The sequence below is a fragment of the Pantherophis guttatus genome, chromosome 2, assembly GCF_059756535.1.
Source record: "Pantherophis guttatus breed Tessera chromosome 2, ASM5975653v1, whole genome shotgun sequence".
NCBI classification, from domain to species: Eukaryota; Metazoa; Chordata; class Lepidosauria; order Squamata; family Colubridae; genus Pantherophis; species Pantherophis guttatus.
The window spans coordinates 7,076,085-7,102,923 of NC_142064.1; the positions used below are offsets into that span (position 1 = coordinate 7,076,085).

The window sequence follows — 26,839 nt, forward strand, 5'->3', positions numbered from 1 at the left end:
ACAGATGATCTCACCCAGCGGCTTTACATAAATGTTGAACAGAAGGGGCGAGAGGACCGACCCTTGTGGCACCCCACAAGCAAGGTGCCTCGGGGTCGACCGCTGCCCCCCTGTCAACACAGATTGCGACCGGTCAGAGAGGTAGGAGGAGAACCACCACAGAATGGTGCCCCCCACTCCCAACCCCGCCAGCCGGTGCAACATGATACCATGGTCGATGGTATCAAAAGCCGCTGAGAGGTCTAACAGGACCAGGATAGAGGAGCAACCCCTATCCCGAGCCCTCCAGAGATCATCCACCAATGCGACCAATGCCGTTTCTGTGCTGTGCCCAGGCCGGAAGCCGGACTGGAGCGGGTCTAGATAGACAGCTTCATCCAGGTACCGGGGAAGCTGTTGCGCCACCACACTCTCAACAACCTTCGCAACGAAGCGAATGTTGGAGACTGGACGGTAATTAGCCAAAACAGCCGGATCCAGAGAGGGCTTCTTGAGGAGGGGCCTCACAACCGCTTCTTTCAAAGCGGTCGGCAGGACCCCCTCACTCAAAGAAGCATTAACAATCTTCTGGAGCCAGCCTCGTGTCACCTCCCGGGAAGCCAGTACCAACCAGGAGGGACACGGGTCCAATAAACATGTGGTCGTGTTCAGCTATCCCAGGACCCTGTTCATGTCCTCGGGAGCCACAGGATCGAACTCCTCCCAGATAACACTCTCAAGACCTGCCTCAGTCATCCCGTCCGGACATACCCAGTCAGAGGCCAGCCCTTCCCAAATCTGAGCGATTTTGTCATACAGATACTGCACAAAATCCTCAGCTCAGCCCTGCAAGGGATCATCCCGCACTTCCAGATGGAGGAGGGAGCAGGTCACCCTAAACAGGGCGGCCGGGCGATTATCTGATGACGTGATAAGAGTGGCAAAATAGCTAGTTTTTGCCGCTTTTATCACCACTAGGTAGGTCTTAATATGAGACCTCACCAGTGTTCGGTCAGATTCGGAGCGGCTGGTCCTCCAACTACTCTCCAGGCGTTTTGCTTCTCAACCAAGAAACTTCTTCAGTTCTTGACTGAATGGAGAGAACCTTGACCAGGACAAGTTTCAGTAGCCCATCTGCATTTGAAATACAGTCTTCTGAAGACAGCAAAGTCCACATTCTGGATAGAGAGCTGGTTTGAAAGAGGGGTCAAAGGAGCCATCTACGTTAAAATTAAACAGCCCTCTCTCAACAGAGGGGGAGGGATACGACACCACCCATCTCGTGTTTACAACATAGTCCTTTCACCAGTTCCAAGAAGGTTACACACTCATTTGCACTATTCAGGTGACCCTGACGATGCAGATAAATCTCCAAGTGGCCTTAACTGACAGGAATCGCCAACATCCCAGGAGACAAGCTCAGGATCCAAAAAGAACTTGACAGGCTTCAACGATGGGCCCTATCCAACAAAATGAATTTTAAGCAGTGGTGAAATCTAAAATTTGTTACTACTGGTTCTGTGGGCGTGGCTTGGTGGGAGGGGGGGTAATGTGACTTGGAGGGCATGGCCAATTTTTTTTTTTAACTTTTAAAACCATTTTTTCTACAACCTCTTCGGCGAAGAGGTTGTAAAAAAATGCTTTCAAAAGGCTCTGATGATCCCAGCTGAGTTGCCTGATCGGCAGAGGCTTTTTTTTTCTTTTTAAATGCCTCTGCCGATCAGGCAACTCCGCTTGGATCGTCAGAGGCTTTTAAAAGAAAAAATGCCTCTGCCGATCAGGCAACTCAGCTGGGATCGTCAGAGGCTTTTAAAAGAAAAAATGCCTCTGCCGATCAGGCAACTCAGCTGGGATCGTCAGAGGCTTTTAAAAGAAAAAATGCCTCTGCCGATCAGGCAACTCCGCTTGGATCGTCAGAGGCTTTTAAAAGAAAAAATGCCTCTGCCGATCAGGCAACTCCGCTTGGATCGTCAGAGGCTTTTAAAAGAAAAAATGCCTCTGCCGATCAGGCAACTCTGCTTGGATCGTCAGAGGCTTTTAAAAGAAAAAATGCCTCTGCCGATCAGGCAACTCAGCTGGGATTGTCAGAAGCATTTAAAAGAAAAAAAAAAGCCTCTGATGATCGTGCGGCTCAGCTGGGCATGGGGGGAGGGCAGGGATTTTTGCTACTGGTTCTCCGAATCATCGGCCTCCATCGCTACCAGATCGGGCAATCCGGTCTGAACCGGGAGCATTTCACCCCTGATTTTAACATGGAGAAAAGTAAAGTTTTACATTTAGGCAGGGGAAAAAAATCAAAAGTATAAGTACAGATTAGGGGAGACCTGGCTCAAAAACAGAGGGACCTTGGAGTCCTTAGTGGACGATCGCTTGAATATGAGCCAGCCGTGTGCGGCAGCAGCCAAAAAAAGCTAATACAATCCTGGTTGTATAAAGAGAGGCATAGAATCAAGATCATGTGAAGTATTAGTACTGCTTTATAAAACCCTTTGTAAGATCACACCTGGAATACTGCAACCCATTTTGGTCACCACACCACACACAAAAAAGATGTTGAGACTTCGGAAAAAGCTCAGAGAAGATCAACTAAGCTGATCAAGGGTGTTAGGATATGGATTGAGCCTAACAAGTTGTCCAGGCAATATATGTGTTCTGTGACTTTAATATGAATATGTATTGTGTGACTTTAAAGTTTTACTGCTGATTCGTTGTAATGCTGAGTCATGCTGTAATTAGATAATCACTAGTTGTAAACTTATTTAAGAAAGGTACTGTAACGTATTCGGTTGATGATAAGCTACCACAGTGTGTGGAGTTGCTATCATTGTGCTATCATCGTTGGATGGATCTGCTACCATTGTGGTTGGTGAACCAGAGTGAGTTTGTTATTCTCACCAACTACTGTTTGTGTGGTAAGAAGAAGACTATGAGATTGTTTTTTCACTATAAAGTAAACTTTTGTTAAACCAGTTTGCACATCTTTTATTCATTGCTCTCAGCAACGTTTCTCTGTGCTCTACACTCTGCTGGTTGGTAACACAACAACAATATCCTTAACAAAAGGCCTGGAGACTAAACCATATGAAGAATGGCTGCAGCATTTGGGTCTGGCTAGTCTAAAGAAAAGAAGAATTAGGGGTGACATGATAGCAGTCTTCCAGTATTTGAGAGGCTGCCACAAAGAAGAGGGGGACAAATTATTCTCCAAAGCACCAGAAGGCAGGACAAGAAACAATGGTTGGAAACTAATCAGAGGGAGAAGCAACCTGGAATTAAGGAGAAACTTCCTAACAGTGAGGACAATTAACCAGTGGAACGGTTTGCCTTCAGAAATTGTGAGTGCTTCATCACTGGAGGTTTTTAAAAAGACTCGAGACCCGTGATGGTGAACCTATGGCACGAGTGCCACAGGTGGCACCCGGAGCCATATTGGTGGGCACACGAACATTGCCCTAGCTCAGCCAGCTGATTTTTGGGCCTTCCGGTCCCATCAGAAGTCGGGAAACAGGCTGTTTCCAGCCTCTGGGGCGGAGGCTGTTTTTGTCCTCCCCAGGCACCTAGAAATGCTCTGGAGCCTGGGGAGAGTAAAAAACGGGCCTTCCGGTCCCACCGGAAGTTGGCAAATAGGCCGTTTCTGGCCTCCGGAGGGCCTCCGGGGGTGTGTGGGGGAGGCCGTTTTCGCCCTCCCCAGGCTCCTAGAAAGGCTCTGGAGCCAAGAAAGCTTCTGAGCATGGGGAGGGTGAAAAATGGGCCTACCGGGCCCACCATGCCATCATGTGCCAAAAGTGGGGGAGCGCGGGAGGGTCATGCGCACACGTGCGGGGTGCAGGATGCATTGAATTATGGGTGTGGGCATGCACGCACGCGACCCCCCCACGTTCCCCCTGCTTTTGGCACATGACAACAAAAAGGTTAGCCATCGCTGCTGTAGACAGCCACTTATCTGAAATGGTATAGGTTCTCCTGCTTGAGCAGGGAGCTCGACTAGAAGACCTCTAAGGTCCCTTCCAGCTCATTCTTGATCTGTCCCCGTCTACACACACACACAAACACAGCCAGCCGAGGGTTAAGAAAGTACTTGGCACGCACACAGGTCGTTATCTCAAACTTGGCAACGATATAAGCACCGTCTGCCAAGAGATTTTACTGCAACAGATAACATAAAATTACATACGCATTGCAAATAGTCCAGCAAAACAATATCCCTTCGGCAGCTTCAAACGTTGTTCAAGTGACTAGCCAGAGTTAGTTTTTGTTCGTCACGGAGTTTTACCAGCCACCACCCTCTCTTATATAGTCTCTGGGGTGTGGTCCAGTGACTCAGTTCTAATCCCTAGCACGCCTCCTTAACTGCTGCAACCGTTTATCACGCCTTCGTTGGCGGGCAACCAGGAATGACGGCTCTCCTTCCTCGCTCTCATCCGAGACACCTGGCTCCTGGCTAATCTCCTCTCCCTCGGCCGGCACCTGAGACAGTGCCAGAGGGGAGGGGCCTGGAGAGGGAGGCCTGGCTGACTCCTCTTCCTCATGTTCGGAGCTTTCTTCCTCCGATGAGATAGGCTCAGGGGGCGGGGCCACAACAATTCTCTTCTACTTATGAACAACCAGATGACTGCAAGGAATATAAATCCTTCCATCTTCCACCCTTCGGTCAGAACTGAAGAAGCTTCTTGGATGAGAAGCGAAACATCTTCAAGGAAAAAGAAAGTCCAGTTGCCTTTTGAAAAAATGGACCTTTCTATATTTTGTTTTCTGTGTTTTCTTTTTTTCTTTTCTTTTCTTTTTCTATATTTTGCTATGAGTAAGTATTGCTGTTTGGATTAATATAAATGTATTCTGTATATACTGCATTTTATCTTTTTAAGTTTAATAAAGTTTGTTTTTTAATTAAAAAAACAATTAAATTAATTAAATTAATTAGTTAATTTAATTAATTAATTAATTAAAAGAGCCTTGATAGTACAGTGGTCTAAGCACCCTGTTATTAACACAGCTGCCTGCAATTTACTGCAGGTTCGAATCTCGCCAAGGCTCAAGGTTGACTCAGACTTCCATCCTTTCAAAGGTAGGTGAAATGAGGACCCAGTTTGTGGGGGCAATAAGCTGACTTTGTATAAATATACAAAAGTATGAAGGCTATTGCTTAACGCATTGTAAGCCGCCCTGAGTCTCCGGAGAAGGGCGGCATATAAATCAAATTTAAAAAAAAAAAAGAAAGAAAAAGAAAAAATGGACCTTTGGGTCAAGGCATTAAAAAGAAAAAAAAAACCTAGCTTTTTCCAAAAGTGTTGGGAGAAGATCAGAGGATGGCAGATTGACAAAGATTTTGGCACCAGCGTTTGATGGTTTTCATGTTTTATGTTTTCCCCCCAGGTGGAAATTTATAGTTTTTTTAAAAAAATGATTTTGTATGTCTTCTAGTTTTTGATGAGCAGCTGCCCGGAGCGGGTTGAAAAATGGGCGGCTATATAAATGTTTTAAATAAAATAAAATCAATCAATCAATAAAAAAACAGCGGATCGCAGCTTGAGCTGGAATAGCTACAGGCAACCTCTCATTTTACAAGCTGAGCGTTCTCTGCATGTCATAACTGGAGCCTTAATGGTGGGTGAAAGATCAGCTTCACAATCGTTCACAAGTTCACAAAGGCATTTTGGATATCAATCCATCCATGGCATTTATGATGAGTTATGTTCTGCATGAGGGGGTCTTCGGTGCTCTTTGAGCTTGGTTGTTTTCTTGCAGACGTTTCATTACTCAAACGGGGTAACGTCATCAGTGCTAGTAAGGAGTAGGGCTTGCTCTCTTTTACTCTCAACTGAGAGCAAACCCCACTCCCCACCAGCACTGATGATGTTACCTAGCTGGGTCATGAAATTCTGCAAGAAAACCACCAAGCTCACAGACCCGACAGTCCTCCTCCTTCTCCTCCTCCTCCTCCTCCTCCTCCTCCTCCTCCTCCTCCTCCTCCTCCTCCTCCTCCTCCTCCTCCTCCTCCTCCTCCTCTTCTTCTCCATAAACCCCACTTCCTTCTAGCACGGATGATGTTACCTAGCTGGGTCATGAAATGTCTGCAAGAAAACCACCAAGCTCACAGAGTACCGAGGACCCCACAGTCCTTCTCTCCTCCTCCTCCTCTTTCTCCTCCTTTTTCCTCCTCCTCCTCCCCTTTTTCCTCCTCCTCCTTCTCCTCCTCTCCACAAGCCCCACTCCCTTCTAGCTCTGATGATGTTAACTAGTTGGATCATGAAACATCTGCAAGAAAACCACCAAGCTCACAGAGTACCAAGGACTTCACAGTCCTTCTCTCCTCCTCATCCTCCTCCTCCTCCTCCTCCTCCTCCTCCTCCTCCTCCTCCTCCTCCTCCTCCTCCTCTTCCCCCTCCTCCTCTTCCTCCTCCTCCTCTTCCTTCTCTTCCTTGTCCTCCTCTCCACAAGCCCCACTCCCTTCTAGCACTGATGAAGCTTTCTGAAACGATGTATGATAACAGAATAAGAAAGTTGGGAGGGACCTTGGAGGTCTTCTAGTCCAACCCCCTGCCTAGGCATGAAACCCTACACCACTTCAGACAAATTGTTATCAAACCTCTTCTTTAAAACTTCCAGTGTTGGAGCATTCACAACTTCTGGAGGCAAGTTGTTCCACTGATTAATTGTTCTCACTGTCAGGAAATTTATCCTTAGTTCTAGGTTGCTTCTCTCCTTGATTAGTTTCCATCCTTTGTTTCTTGTCCTGCCTTCTGGTGCTTTGGAGAATAGTTTGACTCCCTCTTCTTTGTGGCAGCCCCTCAAATATTGGAACACTGCTATCATGTCACCCCCTAGTCCTTCTTTTTATTAGACTAGGCATACTCCATAAACTGATCCCCTCTTCTTTGTGGCAGCCCCTCAAATCCTGGAATACTTATTAGCTTGGGTCTAATTTAGATTAACAGAGCTGGAAGCGATCTTATAGGTTCGTGATGGTGAACCTATGGCACGCGTGCCACAGGTGGCACGTGGAGCCATTTGCCGTTGCCCTAGGTCAGCTCCACCGCAAATACACTCGCGCCTCCAGCCAGCCAGCTGATTTTTGGGGCTCTGCCACACATGCAGGAGACATGCACGCTTGCCCATGCTGCCCCGCCCATCCCAGGAGTCTCCATGCGGCCCATTTTGGATGCCAGGGAATTACAGGGCTCGCATGGAGGCTCTGGGAGGGCGAAAAACAGGCCTCCCAAAAGTACTGGGAGTCCAGAAACGGGCCATTTCCAGCCTTTGAAGGGTCTCCGGCAGACCATGGGAGGCTGTTTTCATCCTCCTGGAAGCTCCAGAAAAGCCACCGGAGCCTGGGGAGGGCGAAAAACGAGCCTACTGGAAGCCCAGAAACGGGCCATTTCCAGCCTTCGAAGGGTCTCCGGCACCAGGGGAGGCTGTTTTCATCCTCCTGGAGGCTCCAGAAAAGCCTCCGGAGCCTGGGGAGGGTGAAAAATGAGCCTACTGGAAGTCCGGAAATGGGCTGTTTCCGGCCTCCGGAGGCTTCAGGGAAGTCTGCTAGGCCCAAAACGGGGGGCAGGGGGTCATGCGTGCCCATGCGCAGGGGGGGCAGTCATCCATTGCATTATGGGTGTGGGCACGCATTCACATGCTATTGTGCGCGCACACACGTTTTTGGCACCAGAGGGAAAAAAAGTTTAGCCATCACTGTTATAGGTCATCTAGTCCAACCGGCCACTCAGCAAGAGACCCTACACCATTTCTGACAAATGGCAGTCCAATCTCTTCTTGAAAGTGATGAAGTGATGAAGTGTGAATTCGTAACCCTTCCGCTCTCTTTTGACCCAAAGCAAATCCACAGGCTTTAGAGATGATCAGCTTTTAAAATTTATATTCTTTGGGGCAATCAAACAACAACAATATGGATCCATTCCTTTTAAAATCTCAATTTCCTGCTTTTTTTTCCAGTACAGAAACACCAAGGAATTTGAGATTCACCCCTCCTCCCCCCACACACACACCATCTCCACACCACCTGATAATGCCTCTTGAAAATAAATGGCTGAATAAAACCAGCATTGCTCATACTGTGTTTCAAATCACCTTTAGACATTTCTTTTTTTCCCCTTTTTTTATTTTTTATTGGATGCAATTTTGCCGGGGCAGTGTATTAGGGAGCGAGGGAGAGAGAGAGAGAGAGAAAGACAGAGAGAGCAAAAGAGAAAGCAATGGTATTTTAAGACCCGCGAGGAGAAATCAGGGCTTAATAACTATATAGATTGGAGAGAGAACAATGAAGAGGTTAGAGCGCAGAGCCATGTATTCAACTAATTAAAAAAGAAGTTATTAGTTTTTAGTTACACAGCGGTTGCAGATGCCACCACATTAAAAAGAAAAAAGAAAAAAAAAGGGAGTGCAAAAGTTACACGGAATGACCAATATCGGTTTTTAAATGGCTTTCTAATTAGGCCAATGGAAAAAAAGATCTGTATTTCAAGCCAGCTGGAATGGTGACCTATATTATGATACACAAAAGGATAGGAGAGGGGGGGGAAACCTGGCTTCCACTAGCAGCCATTGAACGATCTTGAATATTATGTATTGGCTCAGGAATGCTCCCAGGATTCCAAAGGAAGGTCGCCATGGCAGCTGGTGAAAATATATCTCCATCGTTTCCTGAGACCGGAACAGAGAAAATGGGATTATCCTAGGTTGGGAAAACCGAGAAGGAAGGAGAAGCAAGAAGACAAGTCAATACTGCATCCAGTTTTGGTCTCCATGATGTAAAAAAGATGTGGAGACTCTAGAAAGAGTAAGAGAAGAGCAACCAAGATGATTAGGGGACTGGAGGCTAAAAGATATGAAGAACGGTTGCAGGAACTGGGTATGTCTAGTTTGATGAAAAGAAGGACGAGGGGAGACATGATAGCAGTCTTCCAATATCTCAGGGGCTGCCCCAAAGAAGAGGGAGTCAAGCTACTCTCCAAAGCACCTGAGGGCAGGATAAGGAGCAATGGGTGGAAACTCATCAAGGAGAGAAGCAACCTAGAACTAAGGAGAAATTTCCTGAGAGTGAGAACAATTAATCAGTGGAACAATTTGCCTCCAGAAGTTGTGAGTTCTCCAACACTGGAAATTTTTAAGAAGAGGTTGGACAACCATTTGTCTGAAGTGGTGTAGGGTTTCCTGCCTGGGAAGGGGGTTGGACTACAAGACCTCCAAGGTCCCTTCCAACTCTGTTATTCTATTCTATTCTATTGCATAGCTGAACAACAATGTCCATGTCAATCAACTTCAAAATGTTGAAGGATAATCAAAGGATCCTATCTGCAATTTCAATCTTTCTAGCTGTGTTTTCCCAGCCGGGCTTTCTAGAATGAATGAAGAATGAAACTGTTTCAAGAGAGGACCACCAAACCTACTGAAGAAGATGGGGATGAAATTGGGTGAAAGGCTTTAGGATTTTCGATCCAAACGATTTCCTTTAAAAAAAATTTAAAATGCATGTTGAAATGTAATGTCTTTGAGGAAGGAAGGAAAGAAGGAAGGAAAGAAGGAAGGAAAGAAGGAAGAATAGCTGGGGAAGGGAGGGAGGGAGAAAGGAAGGGAGGGAGAAAGGAAGAATAGCTGGGGAGGAAGGGTGGGTGGGAGGAAGAAAGGAAGGAAGGAAGGAAAGAAAGAAGGAAGGAAGGAAGGAAGGAAGGAAGGAAGGAAGGAAGGAAGGAAGGAAGGAAAAATAACTGGGGAAGAGAGGGAGGGAAGGAGGAAGGAAGGATAGCTGGGGAGGGAGGGAGGGAAGGAGGAAGGAAGAATAGCTGGGGAGGGAGGGAGGGAGGAAGGGAAGGAAGGAAGGAAGGAAGGAAAAATAACTGGGGAAGGGAGGGAGGGAGGGAGGATAGCTGGGGAGGGAGGGAGAGAAGGAGGAAGGAAGGATAGCTGGGGAGGGAGGGAGGGGGGAAGGGAGGGAAGGAAGGAAGGCTGAAGAAGGGAGGGGGAGGGAGGAAGCAAGGAAATTAGAATCTGGCTCAGTGCTTCATAATAAAGTGCTAATTTGACATTTTCCCCCCTTTAATTGAGAAAGATTACACGGAATATACCTTTCCATATGTTTCAGTAGCAATGTCACAGAATCTTTCTTTGTTAAGGGAAAAAATGAGTCACATTAGAGCTTTATGATAAAGTACTGAGCAGGCTACCGACTTTCGCCTTCTTCCTCTTCTTCTTTTCCTCCCTCCCTCCTTCCTTCCCTCCCGTCTCTCTACTCTGTTTTTTTTTTCTTTCTTCATTTGCTAAGCATTAAATTAAATGTTTAAATTGAATTAACTCTGGAGTTTTGTTTTGCTTTTTAAAAAAAAAAAACAGGGAAAACTGTGCAAGGGAGGAAGGTTGGAAACAATAAAAGAAGAGAGCAGATGGCATTCTTTCGCACACATTTCAGTCCTTTGGGCCAAGTCGCAAATGCCTCGGAAACACACACCTTCTCGTATCTAAATCGGAGCTACATGGCAACTGGAGCCAGTCCAAACCCCACGTCAAGCTCAAAAGATTTCTCCTTTCCCCCCACATCCCCAAGCACACCCGGCGTTCCCCCAAATCAAAATAAGCAATACCCAATACATTGAAAAGGTCAGTCACTCGGTTCCCTTTGTGAGAGGGGGAAAAGAAAGGTCTTTCTAAACCTTTCTAAACAACTTGAAAAGCTAACCTTTACATGGGAGAGCTCCGCAAGTCTCAATTGACATTCTTCTCCCGGCCCAGGATTTTGACACACGGTGGAAGAGAGCCCTTCCTGCACACACACACACACACACAGACACACAGACACACAAACACACAGGGATAGAAATGCACACAGAAAGGCTCACGAGAACTCTCTGTAGCTGTGTGTTATTTAGGGTTCTGTTTTATTTATATCTCGCCTTCATTCTCTATTATAAACAAGAGAAGGGACTTATTTAATACGCCGTCCTCTTCCTCTTTTCCTCACAACTTATTTAATACTCCCTCCTCCTCCTATTTTGCTCACAACTTATTTAATATGCCACTCTCCTATTCCATTCCATTCCATTCCATTCCATTCCACTCCACTCCACTCCACTCCACTCCACTCCACTTCACTCCATATTTTCTATTCTATTCTGTTCTGTTCTGTTCTGTTCTGTTCTGTTCTGTTCTGTTCCGTTCTGTTCCGTTCCATATTTTCTATTCTATTCTATTCTATTCTATTCTATTCTATTCTATTCTATTCTATTCTATTCTATTCTATTCCATTCCATTCCATTCCACTCCACTCCACTCCACTTCACTCCATATTTTCTATTCTATTCTGTTCTGTTCTGTTCTGTTCTGTTCTGTTCTGTTCCGTTCTGTTACGTTCCATATTTTCTATTCTATTCTATTCTATTCTATTCTATTCTATTCTATTCTATTCTATTCTATTCTAGTCTAGTCTAGTCTATTCTAGTCTAGTCTAGTCTAGTCCAGTCCAGTCCAGTCCACTCCACTCCACTCCACTCCACTCCACTCCACTCCACTCCACTCCACTCCATACCACTCCATTCCATATATTCTATTCTATCCTATCCTATCCCACCCAATATATTCTATTCTATCCCACCCCACCCCACCCCATCCCATTAATATCAGTTGATGCCACCTAGCATTCACACTGTGTCCCGATGGTAGTATCTCAGTAGTTTGGAAAAGAAAGTTGTCTGCCTGGTTTAGTCTGCCAGGACCTCTCCTGAAACCTCTGCTATCTATGTCTGCACAACACCCCTGCAAATATTTCCCCTACTTTGATCTCTTAAATGCTGGACACTGGGGGACAGAAGTATCCAGAAGCCCCAATGCCTTTGCTTTGCCCTGCCAAGACCCAGAGCTCTGTGAATTTGACTGTATTGTTTGAAAAATGAAACTGCATATGCTAGCAGAGCTCCAGGGCAGAGCTTAGCTGGAGTTAGCATAGCTGCCACGTTGACAGTTTATGCCAAATTTATGTGCCCATTTATTCTGTCTTTTTATGGGAAAACAGGCTGTTACCCTACAGCTGCCTTATCACATGTTCCTTACCCTGCCTGCGAGCCACAGTGCACCTTCCTCAAGGAAATATACATACATCAAGGGGTTATAGAGATTTTAACAACTTGGGAAAGGTAAAGGGAGGGAGGTTTTGTCATAAAAAATGCATTATAGGCCACGGAGTTTGAGCTTTTAATTTTTTTATTATTATTATTTATGGCCACATTTTTACTTTCTGCATAAGTGCTTTATTGCATATTGCCACCATTTGGACAACATTAGCATAGGGAGTGAGGGACAGAGAGAGAGAGAGAAACAGAGGGGGGGAAGGAAGGGAGGGAGGGAAGAATAAAGCAAAATTGAGACAGAAAAGAAAGAAAAGAAAGAAAGAAAGAAAGAAAGAAAGAAAGAAAGAAAGAAAGAGAAAGAAAGAAAGAAAGAAAGAAAGAAAGAAAGAAAGAAAGAAAGAAAGAAAGAAAGGGGGAGGGAGGGAGGGAGGGAGGGAGAGAAGAATAAAGCAAGAGTGAGAGAGAAAAGAAGAAAGGAAAGAAAGAAAGAAAGAAAGAAAGAAAGAAAGAAAGAAAGAAAGAAAGAAAGAAAGAAAGAGGGGATGGAAGGGAGGGAGAGAAGAATAAAGCAAGAGTGAGAGAGAAAAAAGAAAGGAAAGAAAGAAAGAAAGAAAGAAAGAAAGAAAGAAAGAAAGAAAGAAAGAAAGAAAAAAGAAAGAGGGGTGGAAGGGAGGGAGAGAAGAATAAAGCAAGAGTGAGAGAGAAAAGAAGAAAGGAAAGAAAGAAAGAAAGAAAGAAAGAAAGAAAGAAAGAAAGAGGGGATGGAAGGGAGGGAGAGAAGAATAAAGCAAGAGTGAGAGAGAAAAGAAGAAAGGAAAGAAAGAAAGAAAGAAAGAAAGAAAGAAAGAATGAAAGAAAGAAAGAAAGAAAAAAGAAAGAGGGGTGGAAGGGAGGGAGAGAAGAATAAAGCAAGAGTGAGAGAGAAAAGAAGAAAGGAAAGAAAGAAAGAAAGAAAGAAAGAAAGAAAGAGGGAGGGAGGGAGGGAGGGAAGAATGGATAAAGCAAGAATGAGAGAGAAAAGAAAGGACAGCCAATCAAAGGGCCCTCTCTGAAATTTCAATCTTTCAAGATGTATTTTCCAAGATGGACTTTCTGGAATGAATGAACAATGAAACTGTCTTGAGAGAGGACCTTCAAACCTATTGAAGAAGACTGGGAAGTAATTGGGTTAAAGTCTTCAAGAATTCATTCCAAATTATTTCCTTAAAAAATTAAAATGCTTGTTGAAATGTAATGTCTTTGAGGAGGAAGGAAGGAAGGAGAGAAGAAAAGAAGGAAGGAAGGAAGGAAAAGAAAGAAAGAAAGAAAGAAAGAGGAAAGAAAGTTAATGAATTAAGTATGGGAAAGTCTAATTTGCCTGCTGTAGGGATATAGATTCAATAATTCAATATAGGGGCTGGGGTCATTTATTGAAGCGAAATGTGGGGAGATTCGCGATCAATAACAATGCTTTTTTTTTAACTCAATGCATGATTAACCTATATAATTTACTGCCTGAAGATGTGCTAATAGCCACGATGTAACATGGAGGATTTTTTGGTGTAGGGCAGCTGTGCTACTTCATGTAAATCATACCTGCTTCTTATAACTTCTTCTAGCAAGAGGTTTTTTCCTCAGATTCGATGCTGAAAATCCTGTTTTTCAGGCTTCAGTCATGTTGGTGCGTATGGCAATTCACTCACTCACTCACTCACTCACTCATTCATTCTTTCATTCATTCATTCATTCATTCATTCATTTTCATTAATTAATTAATTAATTCATTTATTCATTCATTTGTTGCTATTCATTCATTCATTATTCATCCATTTATTCATTCATTCATTCATTCATTTCCCACCATTTAATTATTTGTATCAATTCCTTAAACTGGCAAACATATCTAATAATCCTTCCTTCTCATCCTTTCCTGACAACAGCCTTGTCTCTAAGAGGAAGGCTGAGGAAAAAGGAAAAGATGAGAAGGAAGGAAGGATTATTAGATAATGTGTGTTGGGCTGAGAAAAAGAGACTGGTTCAAATTCACCCAGCTGGCTTTCATGCCTAAGGCGGGACTAGAACTCACGGTCTCCTGGTGATTGGCCCCAAGTCACCCAGTTGGCTTTCATGCCTAAGGTGCAACTGGAAGTCACAGTCTCCTGGGGTGGATCTGGCCCACGGGCCTTGAGTTTGACACCCCTGCTGTAGTAGATATATAGTGGTGAAAGACACTGAGGAATTATGTGGCAAATTGTTGAGAAGGCACAGGAGCTGAGGTGGCGCAGTGGTTAGAATGCAGGACTGCAGACTAATTCAGTTGACTGCTAGCTGCAGTTCAGCAGTTCAAATCTCACCAGCTCAAGGTTGACTCTGCCTTCCATCCTTCCAAGGTGGGTAAAATGGGGACCCAGATTTATTTATTTATTTATTTTATTTTATTTGTATACCGCCCTTCTCCAACAGGACTCAGGGCGGTGAACAGCCATGATAAAACATAACGTATAAAATTTAAAAGCAATTTAAAAACATTAAATAATTTGGCTATCCAATTAAAACAACCCGGGTTAAAACCAATTACAAATTAAAATTGAAGGGATGGGATCAAGCCAGCCGGGCTAGGTGAAAAAGATGTGTTTTCAGGGGCCCGACGAAAAGTCCAGAGGTCTGGTATCGTGCGTATCTCTGGGGAGAGGTCGTTCCAGAGAGCAGGTGCCGCCACAGAGAAGACTCTCCCCCTGGGGATCGCCAGCCGACATTGTCTGGCCGACAGCACCCTGAGGAGTCCCTCTCTGTGGGAGCGTATTGGCCGGTGGGAGGCTATTGGCGGCAGAAGGCGGTCTCGTAAATACCCCGGCCCTAAGCCATGGAGCGCTTGGGGACAAGAGGTTGACTCTGTAAACCGCTTAGAGAGGGCTGTAAAAGCACTATGAAGAGCACTATAAGTCTAAGTGCTATTGCTATTGGGGGGAAAAAAGGAGAAATCTGGATTTAGAGGAATATTTAGAATGGATAAACCCAATAATGCAGGAGAGGAATAAAGTTTTGCGCAGTCTTTCATCGCTGCAAACACCTGCTTCAAACCACACAACAACCACAGGTGCTACACCTTGACATCGGTGGATGCACAGCATCAAAATCAAATCAACTATGTAATCAGAAACAGGAAAGGAAGAAGTACAATTCACTCAGCCAAAACATGTCCAGGTGCAGATGGCGGAACAGACCATGAATTATTGGTGTCAAAGGTGGGAGTTAAATATTTAAAATTAAACAGAGTGGATGGGCTTACAAGAGTTGACCTGGAGGACATTCAGTCAGAATATAAGACCGGTAAAAAGAACGGGACACAATGGCTCAGTGGCTAAGATGCTGAGTTTGTCGATCGAAAGGTCGGCAATTCAGCAGTTCGAATCCCAAGTGCTGCGTACACGGGTTGAGCTCCTGTTACTTGTCCCAGCTTCTGCCAACCTAGCAGTTCGAAAGCAGGTAAAAAATGCAAGTAGAAAAAGAGGGACCACCTTTGGTGGGAAGGTAAGAGCGTTCCGTGTCCCTTTGGCATTTAGTCATGCTGGCCACGTGACCACGGAGACGTCTTCGGACAGCGCTGGCTCTTCGGCTTTGAAACGGAGATGAGCACCGCCCCCTAGAGTCGGGAACGACTAGCACATATGTGCGAGGAGAAACTTTACCTTTACCTTTTTAAAAGGAACAGATTCTGTACGCTTTACCTCTCAAAAAGAGAACTGGAGTTGCTTTGGGAAGAGATGAGAGACGTAATAAAAACCAAAGTGAAAAGAAAAACTCCCCAAATTTCAAAGTGGAAACAATCCAAGAAGCTTTCAGAAGAAGCTTTCGTGATAGCCAGGGGAAAATAAAAGATGAAAACATTGAGAAAGGGGAAAAAAAGGTTTTATGAGGAACTGAACCCTGAATTGTAACCTCCAGAAAGATGTTCAAGGAAAACGATCACCCTCAAGCTTGTCGGCAAAGAAAGGAAAATAACAGAGAAAGGAAGAAAAAAGAGAAATCACATGAAAATTTGGGAGCCGGTTGGGTCTACTAGTTAAGATGCTGGCCTAGAAACCAGGAGACTGTGAGTTCTAGTGCCACATTAGGTAAATAAGCTGACTGGATGACTTGGGCCAATCATCAGGAGATGGAGAGTTCTAGTCCCACTTTAGGTATGAAAGCGGGCTGGGTGACTTTGGGCCAATCACCAGGAACCTGTGAGTTCTAGTGCCACATTAGGCAAGGAAGCTGACTGGATGATTTGGGCCAATCACCAGGAGATGGAGAGTTCTAGTCCTGCCTTAGGCCAAAAAAGCGTTTAGTGATTTTGGACCAGTTCCTCTGTCTCAACCCAACCCACCTTACAAGGTTGTTGGAAAATAGGAGGAGGAAGGGGGATTTGAATGATTGCCACCTTGAGTTACTTATAAAGTAATAAAGGCAGGATAAAAAAATCTAATGATAATTTAAAAAATGGACAGTCTGAAGTCAAAATATTCAAGAATATTCACAGATAGAATTTGAAATAAGGAAACAAAGGAAGATGGGGAAGACTACTGAAATCTTTTACAAACGGGAAAACATTTATCGGAATGTGAGTTTTATTTAGAATACATCATTAACCTTTATTTCTTCAAACTGCCTCAATGAACAATATTGCTGTCACCGTATCTAAGGACGGCTACAAGAAAATCCTTCCACTCAGCAATTGATTGTACGACGTTTCTTATTATCGTCTTCATTATCCAACTTGGATGGTCTCCTTCAAACGAAAACAGATTGCCTAGATCAGTGGCGAAATGTAAAATTTGTTACTACTGGTTCTGTGGGAGTGGCTTGGTGGGGGGGTAATGTGACTGGGTGGGTGTGGCCAACTTTTTTTTTTTTTTACTTTAAAACCATTTTTTCTACAACTTCTTCCGTAAAAAAATGCTTTTAAAAGGCTCTGCCGATCAGGCAACTCAGCTGGGATCGTCAAAGGCTTTTAAAAGCATTTTTTCTACAACCTCTTCGGCCGAAATGGTTGTTAAAAAATGCTTTTAAAAGCCTCTGACAATCCCATCTCAGTTGCCTGATTGGCAGAGCCTTTTTTTTCTTTTAAAAACATTTTTTCTACAACCTCTTCTGTAAAAAAACGCTTTTAAAAGGCTCTGCCGATCAGGCAACTCAGCTGGGATCGTCAGTGGCTTTTAAAAGTATTTTTTCTACAACCTCTTCGGCCAAAGAGGTTGTAGAAAAAATGCTTTTAAAAGCCTCTGACGATCCCAGCTGAGCCACACGATAATCAGAGGCTTTTTTTTTTCCTTTTAAAAGCATTTTTTCAGCCGAAGAGGTTGTAGAAAAAATGCTTTTAAAAATTATAAAAAGCCTCTGATGATTGTGCGGCTCAGCTGGGCATGGGGGGGGGGGGCAGGGATTTTTGTTACCAGTTCTCCGAACCCCCCGCTCCCATCGCTAACAAATCGGGCGATCCAGTCCGAACCAGGAGCATTTCACCCCGTGTTGTGGCTCCGTTACCTGAGCCTGTGTCATCGGCAGGAGAGGACTCCGAGAGTGAAGGAGAGGAGTTGGCAAGGCCTCCCTCTCCAGGACCCTCCTCTCTGGCAATGCCTTCGGTATCCGCCAAAGGTCAAGAGATAGGCCCGGGGCCAAGCACATCCTCACAGCCACAGGTGGACAGTAATGAGGGAGATGAGTCTTGGCTGGATCCTCGGCAGCGTCGCAGAGATAAGCGCGCGCAACAGAAGAAGAGGCGTGCCAGAGATTAAGTTGAGTCACTGGACCACACCCCACAGGGTATAAAAGGGGGTGAGGTGGCCATTCAGACTCTGTGACGGACAAAACTAACTACTATCGAGTCACATTGCATCTTTGGAAACAGCATTATCTGCCTTGGATTTAATTACGGACTGGACTTGACAATTCTTGAACTGTGTGTATCTTGTTTATGAGTAAATGAGTATTGTTTTTTTTTTAAAAAAATCTCATGAATCAAGTAGAGAACCAACTTAGAACTAAGGAGTAATTTCCTGACAGTTAGAACAATTAATCAGTGATTAATCAAATGACTTGTCTCTAGAAGTTATGGGTGCTCCAACACTGGAGGTTTTTAAGAAGAGATTGGGCAGCCAGTTTTTCTGAAATAATGTAGGGTTTCCTGCTTAAGGGTTGGACTAGAAGACCACCAAGGTCCCTTCCAGCTGTTCTTCTGAACTACCAATTTATTCTATGTGTAGGGTTTTATTGTATACCTGATAAATAACACTTGGCATATTTTTCTTGCACCCTAGAGGTTGCAACAATTAAAATCTTGATTTATTATGGTTCTTTGCACAGTCAGCCAGTGCTGTGGCCCGCCAGCGGCCTGCATGGATTGTGGCTGATCCCGACAACAAGGAGGCTGGTGTGGGGTTGCGCCAGCAGCCGGCGCAGCCAGCGCTCGCGTTGGACAGCGAGGAGGCTGAAGAGGATGTGGTGCCAGAGGCAGAGACTCAGCCAGGGCCTTCAGAACCTCCAGAGGCTCCTTCAAGAGGAGAGAGCGAAGTGGAGGAGCCTCTCCTCAATGTTCGAGCACACAGGGCTGCCAAAAGGCAGGAGTGGCTACTCAGGAGGAGGAGGTCTCAAGAGTAAGGACTGAGGATAATTGGCCACTCCCTTAGCCTATTTAAGTCGCATGCAGTTAGTAATTTCTTGCTGGAAACAACGTATAATTATTACAGAGCATTTTTGAAGAGTGAGTGTCTTATCATATCTTGTTTTCTGGGCTGGTTGCCAACCTTTGCCGGACTTTGTTTATTCTTGGTACGTTATAACTTTGATAAGGACCGTTGGTGTGTGTCACAATCCTTGGGATTCCGGAGCTGGGGCAGAACAGCCAGATATTAGATTGGATCTGGCCTTTTTATCCACTTATTGAGTTTCTCCTAAGGACTTGAGATCGGTAGGCATTGTTTCAGGCTGTTAGAATAGAATAGAATAGAATTTTATTGGCCAAGTGTGATTGGACACACAAGGGATTTGTCTTGGTACATACGCTCAGTGAACATAAAAGAAAAGATAAAAGATATTAAAGGTATGGTTGCAGGATATAAGCTGTTTCAATGAAAACCGCCTTTTGCAATTGACGGATGGTGAGTTTGTCAATGTCAGGTGATGTTCAGGTATCCTCCCGATGCTTTGAGATTACACCCAAGGTGCCTATTACAATACCTTTTGTAGACAATTAGTACTTACTCCTCTCCTAGAAGAATGAAATACTTTGAAAAATATTTAAAAGAGGCAGAATATTATATTTCCCTGGATGAGAAATGGAGAAACATGCTCTTGGAAAGCAGCCCCCACCTTTCTTAATAATCCACAGCAGATGTCAGCACTTAAGAGATAAAGAGATAGATAGCTCTATTCATAAGCAGACACCCTCACCCAAGATCCATCAAAGGTAGGATTAGCCCTCAGCCACAAAAGGAATTGCCCAACGCCATTCATTGCATCACCCTCAGAAACCTCAACCAAACGTAGCTCAGACAAACACCTAGGATTTGTACTTTGCCTATAGAGCCAGCTTTGACCCCTACATGACCCCTACAAAAGCCAATAGAATATATGTTCTTGCACAGGAACAGGAAGCTCAAGTGCAAAGCACAGAGAAGGTATAAATCCCCCTCATTCTCAACTCCATCTGATCAGCTGCCCAGAACTACCCCTGTGCTTCTGCTTCATCATTAAACCCTCTTTCCAATCAGCCTCCAGCCTCCATTTTGTCTCCAGTGACTTTCTCCCAACTTGGAACTGAACCAGATGGATATTTCTTCCAACACTTCACTTCCTTTTGCCTCAGCTGTTCTACTTCTATTTGCTTATTGTTATTACGGTTAGTTCCACAGTCAGCCAGATGTTTAGACTTGGATTGGCCTTTTTGTCCACCTACTAAGTCCTTCCCAAGGACCTGGGATAGGCAGATGTGGATGTTGGATGGTGTCACAGGATGTCAGCTGCTCCAAGTAAAGCTGCCTTTTGCAATTGACTGATGATGCATTTGTCAGTGCCGACAGTGTTCAAATGATGCTCCAGTTGTTTTGGGATTACACCCAAGGCGCCAATTACTATGGATACCATCTTTGCTTTCTTTTGCCACAGTCGTTCCATTTCTATTCGCTGGTCTTTGTATTTTGTCTCCAAGTACTGCTGCATCCACCTTTCAGAATTTTTATCTTTTCTTATTGACAATTATTAAGGGTGTGCCAGGTGCTTCTTTGTTTGAATTCTAAAGTCCCAGAGCACGTTAATTTCTATTGCTTTGTCTACTTTGTGGTCCCACCAATTCTTGCTTGCAAGCAAATGGTATTTTTTTTGCAGATCTTCCAATGTACCATGGCTGCTCCTTTGTCAAGCCGTGGTTTGTATCAAACAAAGTTAAAGAAAGGTTGAGAGAGTGCACAGAAACCTTTTACAAACCAGAAATCATTTCAGCAGGAAAATTATATTCAAGAACAGACTCCATGTTAGGGAATGGCTATTGCCTAACTGGTTGGGTTGGCAATATATATAAACCATCAATGCATGTTTGCAGTCAACATGTACTGTATTCTAATTGACTAAGCTCTATAGCCAATGTCCTTAAGAGGAAGCTTGAATTATGGCTTGTTTTTCTTATAACATTTTATTGCCACCTCTGCTCCTCTCTGCCTGTTCTCTCTGCATGATCACTGCTTGATCATTGCTACTTGTTGTTTTCTACTGTTTTACTGATTGTTTTACTGCTGTACTTGTTCCTGTTTGCAACTCCAAAAAGAACTGTTTTATTGCATATGACTACAACAACTGGTAAGAAGACTTTGTTCTTGGAATATCCCTGGATTGACAATTAAACTATCTTTATCTGTGTATGACCTGGATTGTTTATTGGACTTTGCTTTACTTTTTCCTAAAAGTAAAAGAATATCACAACTCAGTGTGTCTGTGTTGACAATGCTTATTCACAATCACTCTCAGCCGTTTTCTCATGTGCACACCCTTGCTACTCAAGGGTTACTCTGTGCATAATTCCTTAACACTCCACTAGACAATGAAGGTGTAACAAGTTTTTTTTTTAATTTTGATTTATATGCCTTCTCCGGAGACTCAGGGCGGCTTACAATGTGCTAAGCAATAACCTTCATCCTTTTGTATATTTATACAAAGTCAGCTTATTGTCCCCATAACTGGGTCCTCAATTTACCTACCTTAGAAAGGATGGAAGGCTGAGTCAACCTTGAGCCTGGCGAGATTCAAAGCTGCAGTAATTGCAGGCAGCTGGTCTTAATAACAGGGTGCTTTAGACCACTGTATTACCAAGGCTACCAAGTTGCATAATAGATCTGAAATCCATTAAGAAAGTATCGGGGATCAGATGAAATTCTCAAGAAATTGTTGAAAGCTGTTGGAGAAAAGGCGGTTTAAGTGCTAACAGATCTATTTCAACAATTGCATACATGTAATCCATCATGCTACTCTTTCAGAGTAAACACCGTCATTTCACATGGGGTGAAATTTCACACGAAAGCTAAAATGGGGCGAAAGAAATGTAACTAAATCTAGTTTACACCAACACCACTTCCTTTGTGTGAGTGCTTCATTGTTTTCAGTGGAAACTCAATCTTTGATACATCTTGTTTCTTTCTTTTTTTTTTTTACAAATCATATTTCCCTGAATGTTTGAGTTCTTATTATGGAACATAGAACAATAGTGTTGAAAGAGACCTTGGAGGTCTTCTCATCCAACCCCCTACTCAAGCAGGAGACCCAATACCCTTCCAGAGAAATGGATGTCTCATCTCTCCTTGAAAACGTCCAGTGATGGAGCACCTACCACTTCTGGGGAGCCCTTCAAATACTGGAATACTGCTATTGTTGACATCAAGTTGATGTCAACTCCTAGTGGTCACATACAATACATAGATCTTCTCCATCACATTCTATCATTCTGAACATCAACCTGATGTTCAGTTCTTTCAATGATGCCCCCATTGTCTCTGTAACTGTCTCCATCCCACTTTGCTGCTGGTCGTCCTTGTATTCTATTTCCAGGACCACAGCCTTCTTCAGTGAGTGAGGTCTTTGCATAATACATCTGAAGTAGGATAATTTAAGTCTAGTCATTTGTGCCTCTGGCACAAATTGGATTGGATTGGATTGGATTGGATTGGATTGGATTGGATTGAACGGAACGGAACGAACGGAACGGAACGAACGGAACGGAACGGAACGGAACGGAACGGAACGGAATGGAATGGAATGGAATACTGAGGTGCTGCGGCTGGATGGAGGACTTTCTGGGGCTCGAGGGGGTGCTGCAGGGGAGCTCGACCATCAGCGACCCCTGATTCGGTCGGATGGCTTCGGGGCGAGGGTTTTGCGATCTTCCTCGCCCCTGGACGCCCCCGGAGTCGGAGGCGGCGAGGGAGAATGTGGCCGCGCTGCTCCGACTCCGCCGACGCCGCCGAGAGCCGAGCCGAGTGGGGAGTGGAGATCGGCGGCGCTGCTGGGAAGGAGAAGGAGAAGGGAGAGTGGAGCCGAGCCGAGCAGAGAGCAGAGAGCGGAGAACGGAGATATGGAGATGTGGCTTGCTGGCGGCGGGGGGGTCAGTCAGCAGAGGGTGCGAGGGTTTTTGAGATCTCCCTCGCCCCTGGACATGCCTAGAGGCACCGGCGAAGAAGTTGGCTGCGCTGCTCCAATGCCGCCGAAAGTGGTGCTATGGTGGTTTGTTTGTGGGCAGCGATAGCAGCAAGGTGAAAGGGGAAGTATGGCTGTGGGGCAGCGAGTGGTGGCAGCCTGTTGAAATTTCATCTGCCCCACTCAGGAACTTCCTCAGCGGCCCCTGGAAACTGGGAATGGTGGCGTGGATATCAGCGGGGGTGGTGAGGCCGGCCCTAACATTAAACTGGGCCATGGCACACCCCATGGAAGTACTGGAGCTGTTCTCAGGCCCTATTGCCGGAGAAGGGGCCTTGCTAGAGGGTGAAAACTGAGAGGAGCATAACGGACTGGAGAAGAAAGACCCCCTCCCGGGATATCTTGGCAGCTGTAGAGGACCTGGAGGCCCCCTGTGACATCCAATGGAGGCTGGGGTTTGGATTTGTTATCCCGGAAGAACTGAACTATCTGAGGAATGTAGGGCTGGGGGGCGACGGAGGAGTTTTCCGTCACATAGATACCAGCCCTTTTCTCCTCCCCCTCCCAGGTACTGTGTCTGCCTAAATGGGCTTATTATTCGCCCTAATTGAGGGAATCCTCTCTCTCCCCCCCCTTTTCTTCCCCTCTTCCTTCTTCCCCTTCCCTTCTTTCCCTTTTTCATCGGGACTTACTCGAATATGATCTTGAGTATAAGACTTTGCCAAGGATTTTCCATCTTCACCCCTGGCGTGACTCATAGACTGACTGATAGACTGATAAATCTTTCTTCCGACCATGGTCAGCCAAACTGATGCAACTGTTGAGGGGTCCTCTATTACATCATGGCTCTTGTCTGTGGGAGAACTTTTTCAATCTACGGCCCCGTGGGGTTCCGCTGTGAGAGGGCGGGCCGGAGGTCGCCCCCATTGGAGGAGATAATTTAGGACCCTCCTGCTGTTGTGGGAGGACAGTTGAGACACCAACAGCACATCGATGAACAATTGGCTGTGTTACATCTTTTGTGAAGTCCCCTGTCTGAGCTTTGGGCCTCCATCGCTGCATTTTGGAGATGTATACGACTGCAGATCTTCTTGCGCTGCGAGATTCCCCCTTCTCGCAGATGTGGCCCTCCTCACTATCGAGGGCCCACCTCAAGGAAGGGTTTTGGGACCCAGAGAGGTGGCATGTGAAAACGAGGGGATTGAGGGGTTTTTTAACAAAATTTTTAGTCAAATTTTTAAGGGGTCCTAGGGAGGGGGAGGGTCAGATTGGAATTCGGGCTGTGGGTATGGGGGATAACCCACAAGGGGGAGGGTCGGGTCTGGCAGTGAAGCGTGGTGTGGGGGATGGAGGACCCGGGATCGAGGGGGGGGTTAGAGCTTGTCCGGATAGTTTTTTGAACATCAGTACTGTAGGTGGGAGGGGTAGATATGGCGGGAGCAGGGGGCCATATCATGTTAGGGGAGTGCGCACTCGCTGTCTACGAGCGGTGGCGTGCTCCGGCCCCCAAGGCTCTACTCGCTCCTCAGGTTGCATAGACCCTCAGGACCCAGGCCTTCGGCTGATGCTGTGCAATGCCAGGTCCGTAGTAAATAAAGCCCCCCTCATCTGTGATCTTGTTCAGGAGGGGGGTGCGGACCTGGCAGGTATTACGGAGACCTGGTTGGGCCAGGAGGGGGGGTTCCCCTCGTTGAAATGTGCCCGCCAGGTTTCCAAGCATTCCATCAGCCGAGGTCACAGGGGAGGGGTGGGGGGGTAGCGGTTATCATTAAAGAAGGTCTGAGACCGAGGGAGGCCACTGTTCCTCAGACGGCCGGCTGTGAATCCCTTTTTGTGAAATGGGGTCATGGGGTTCAGATGGGTTTGCTGATCACGTACCTGGCTCCCTGCCACGTGGCAACAGCCCTGCCCGAGCTACTCAACGTCATCGCCGCGGTGGCGGTTGATACCCCTAAGCTTATGGTTATGGGGGATTTCAACCTGCCGTCCGTGGGTGAGACGTCAGAGATGGCTCGGGAGTTCATGGCTTCCATGACAGCTATGGACCTGACCCAGTTAATTCATGGCCCTACCCACACAGGGGGAAACACGCTGGATCTGGTTTTTGTCTCTGGACAGTGGTTGAGGGATCTTGATATAGGGGATATAGTTACTGAACCCTTGTCATGGTCAGATCACTCTCTCCTTCGTCTCGACTTTCGAACCGCTGCACCCCGCCGCAGGGAGGCGGAGCTGGTCAGATGGTTCCGCCCCAGGCGCCTGATGGAACCTGACAGATTCCAGACGGAGCTTGGGCCATTTCCTGAGGTTCTGGCACACGCCTCGACTGGAGACCTGGTGGCCGCCTGGGATAGGGCGGCTGCTGGTGCTCTGGATCGGGTCGTGCCTTCGCGGCCTCTGACCCGGCGCCGATCTCAATTGGCTCCTTGGTTTACCGAGGAGCTGAGGGAGTTGAAGCGCCGGAAAAGACGCCTAGAGAGTAGTTGGAGGGCCAGTCTTCTTGAATCTGACCGGACACTAGTAAGATCCCACATTAGGAATTACTTAGTGGCGATAAAAGCAGCGAAATGTAGTTATTTTGCTGCTCTTATTGCGTCATCAGATAATCGCCCGGCCGCCCTCTTTAGGGTGACCCGCTCCCTGCTCCACCAGGAAGCGCGGGAGGACCCCTTGGAGGGTAGAGCCGAGGATTTTGTTCAGTATCTGTATGACAAAATCACTCAGATTCGGGAAGATTTGGACTCCGACTGGGTAGTCTCAGGGGGAGAGACAGGGGCAGGTCTTGAGAATGTTATCTGGGATGAGTTTGATCCTGTGACCCCTGAGGACGTGGACAGGATTCTGGGTAGACTGAACGCGACCACTTGTTTATTGGACCCGTGTCCTTCCTGGTTAGTACTGGCTTCCCGGGAAGTGACACGAGGCTGGCTCCAGGGGATTATAAACGCTTCGCTGAGTGAGGGTGACTTTCCCTCCGCCTTGAAAGAGGCGGTGGTGAGGCCTCTCCTCAAGAAGCCTTCCCTGGACCCGGCAATGTTGGTAAATTATCGTCCGGTCTCCAATCTTCGCTTTGTTGCGAAGGTTGTTGAGAGTGTGGTCGCGCAACAGCTCCCCCAGCACCTGGATGAAACGACGTATCTGGATCCGTTCCAGTCGGGCTTCAGGCCCGGGTACAGCTCGGAAACGGCATTGGTCACGTTGGTTGATGATCTCTGGAGGGCTCGGGACAGGGGGTGCTCCTCTGTCCTGGTCCTGTTAGATCTCTCAGCGGCTTTTGATACCATCGACCATGGTATCATGCTGCACCGGTTGGAAGAGTTGGGGGTGGGAGGCACTGTGTTGCGGTGGTTCTCCTCCTTTCTCTCTGACCGGTCGCAGTCTGTGTTGACAGGGGGACAGAGGTCGACCCCGAGGCCCCTCATATATGGGGTGCCGCAAGGGTCGGTCCTCTCGCCTCTCCTGTTCAACATTTATGTGAAGCCGCTGGGCGAGATCATCCGTGGTTTCGGGGTGGAGTACCATCAGTACGCTGACGACACCCAGCTGTACATCTCCACCCCGGATCACCCCAACGATGCCCTTGAAGTGATGTCCCGGTGCCTGGAGGCCGTACGGATCTGGATGGGGAGGAACAGGCTCAGGCTCAACCCATCCAAGACTGAGTGGCTGTGGTTTCCGACGTCCCGATATAGTCAGTTGACGCCATCACTGACTATTGGGGGCGAATCATTGGCCCCCACGGAGAGGGCTCGCAACTTGGGCGTCCTCTTGGACTCACGGCTGTCTTTAGAAGAGCACTTGACGGCCGTGACCGGGAGGATTTTTCATCAGGTTCGCCTGATTCGCCAGTTGCGTCCCTTTCTGGATCGGGACTCTTTACGCACGGTCACTCATGCCCTTGTCACCTCCCGCCTGGACTATTGCAACGCTCTCTACATGGGGCTCCCCTTGAGGAGCACCCGGAGGCTCCAACTGGCGCAGAGTGCGGCCGCGCGGGTGGTAATGGGAGCGACATGGCGTTCCCATGTAACACCTCTCCTGCGCGAGCTGCACTGGCTCCCGGTGGTCTTCCGGGTGCGCTTCAAGGTTTTGGTTACCACCTTTAAAGCGCTCCATGGCTTAGGACCCGGGTACTTGCGGGACCGCCTACTACCACC

At 46.3% G+C, this 26,839-nt stretch overlaps 1 long non-coding RNA gene across 1 annotated transcript in view; it reads right to left on the bottom strand.

The window, feature by feature from the left end:
• LOC148115023 (uncharacterized) overlaps positions 1 to 10,746 on the bottom strand; it is an 84,212-nt gene extending 73,466 nt beyond the window's left edge. The window contains exon 1 of the long non-coding RNA XR_015731869.1: positions 10,661 to 10,746. This is a non-coding gene — a long non-coding RNA (uncharacterized LOC148115023). The remainder of the gene's footprint in view (positions 1 to 10,660) is intronic.
• Between the last annotated feature and the right edge of the window lie 16,093 nt (positions 10,747 to 26,839).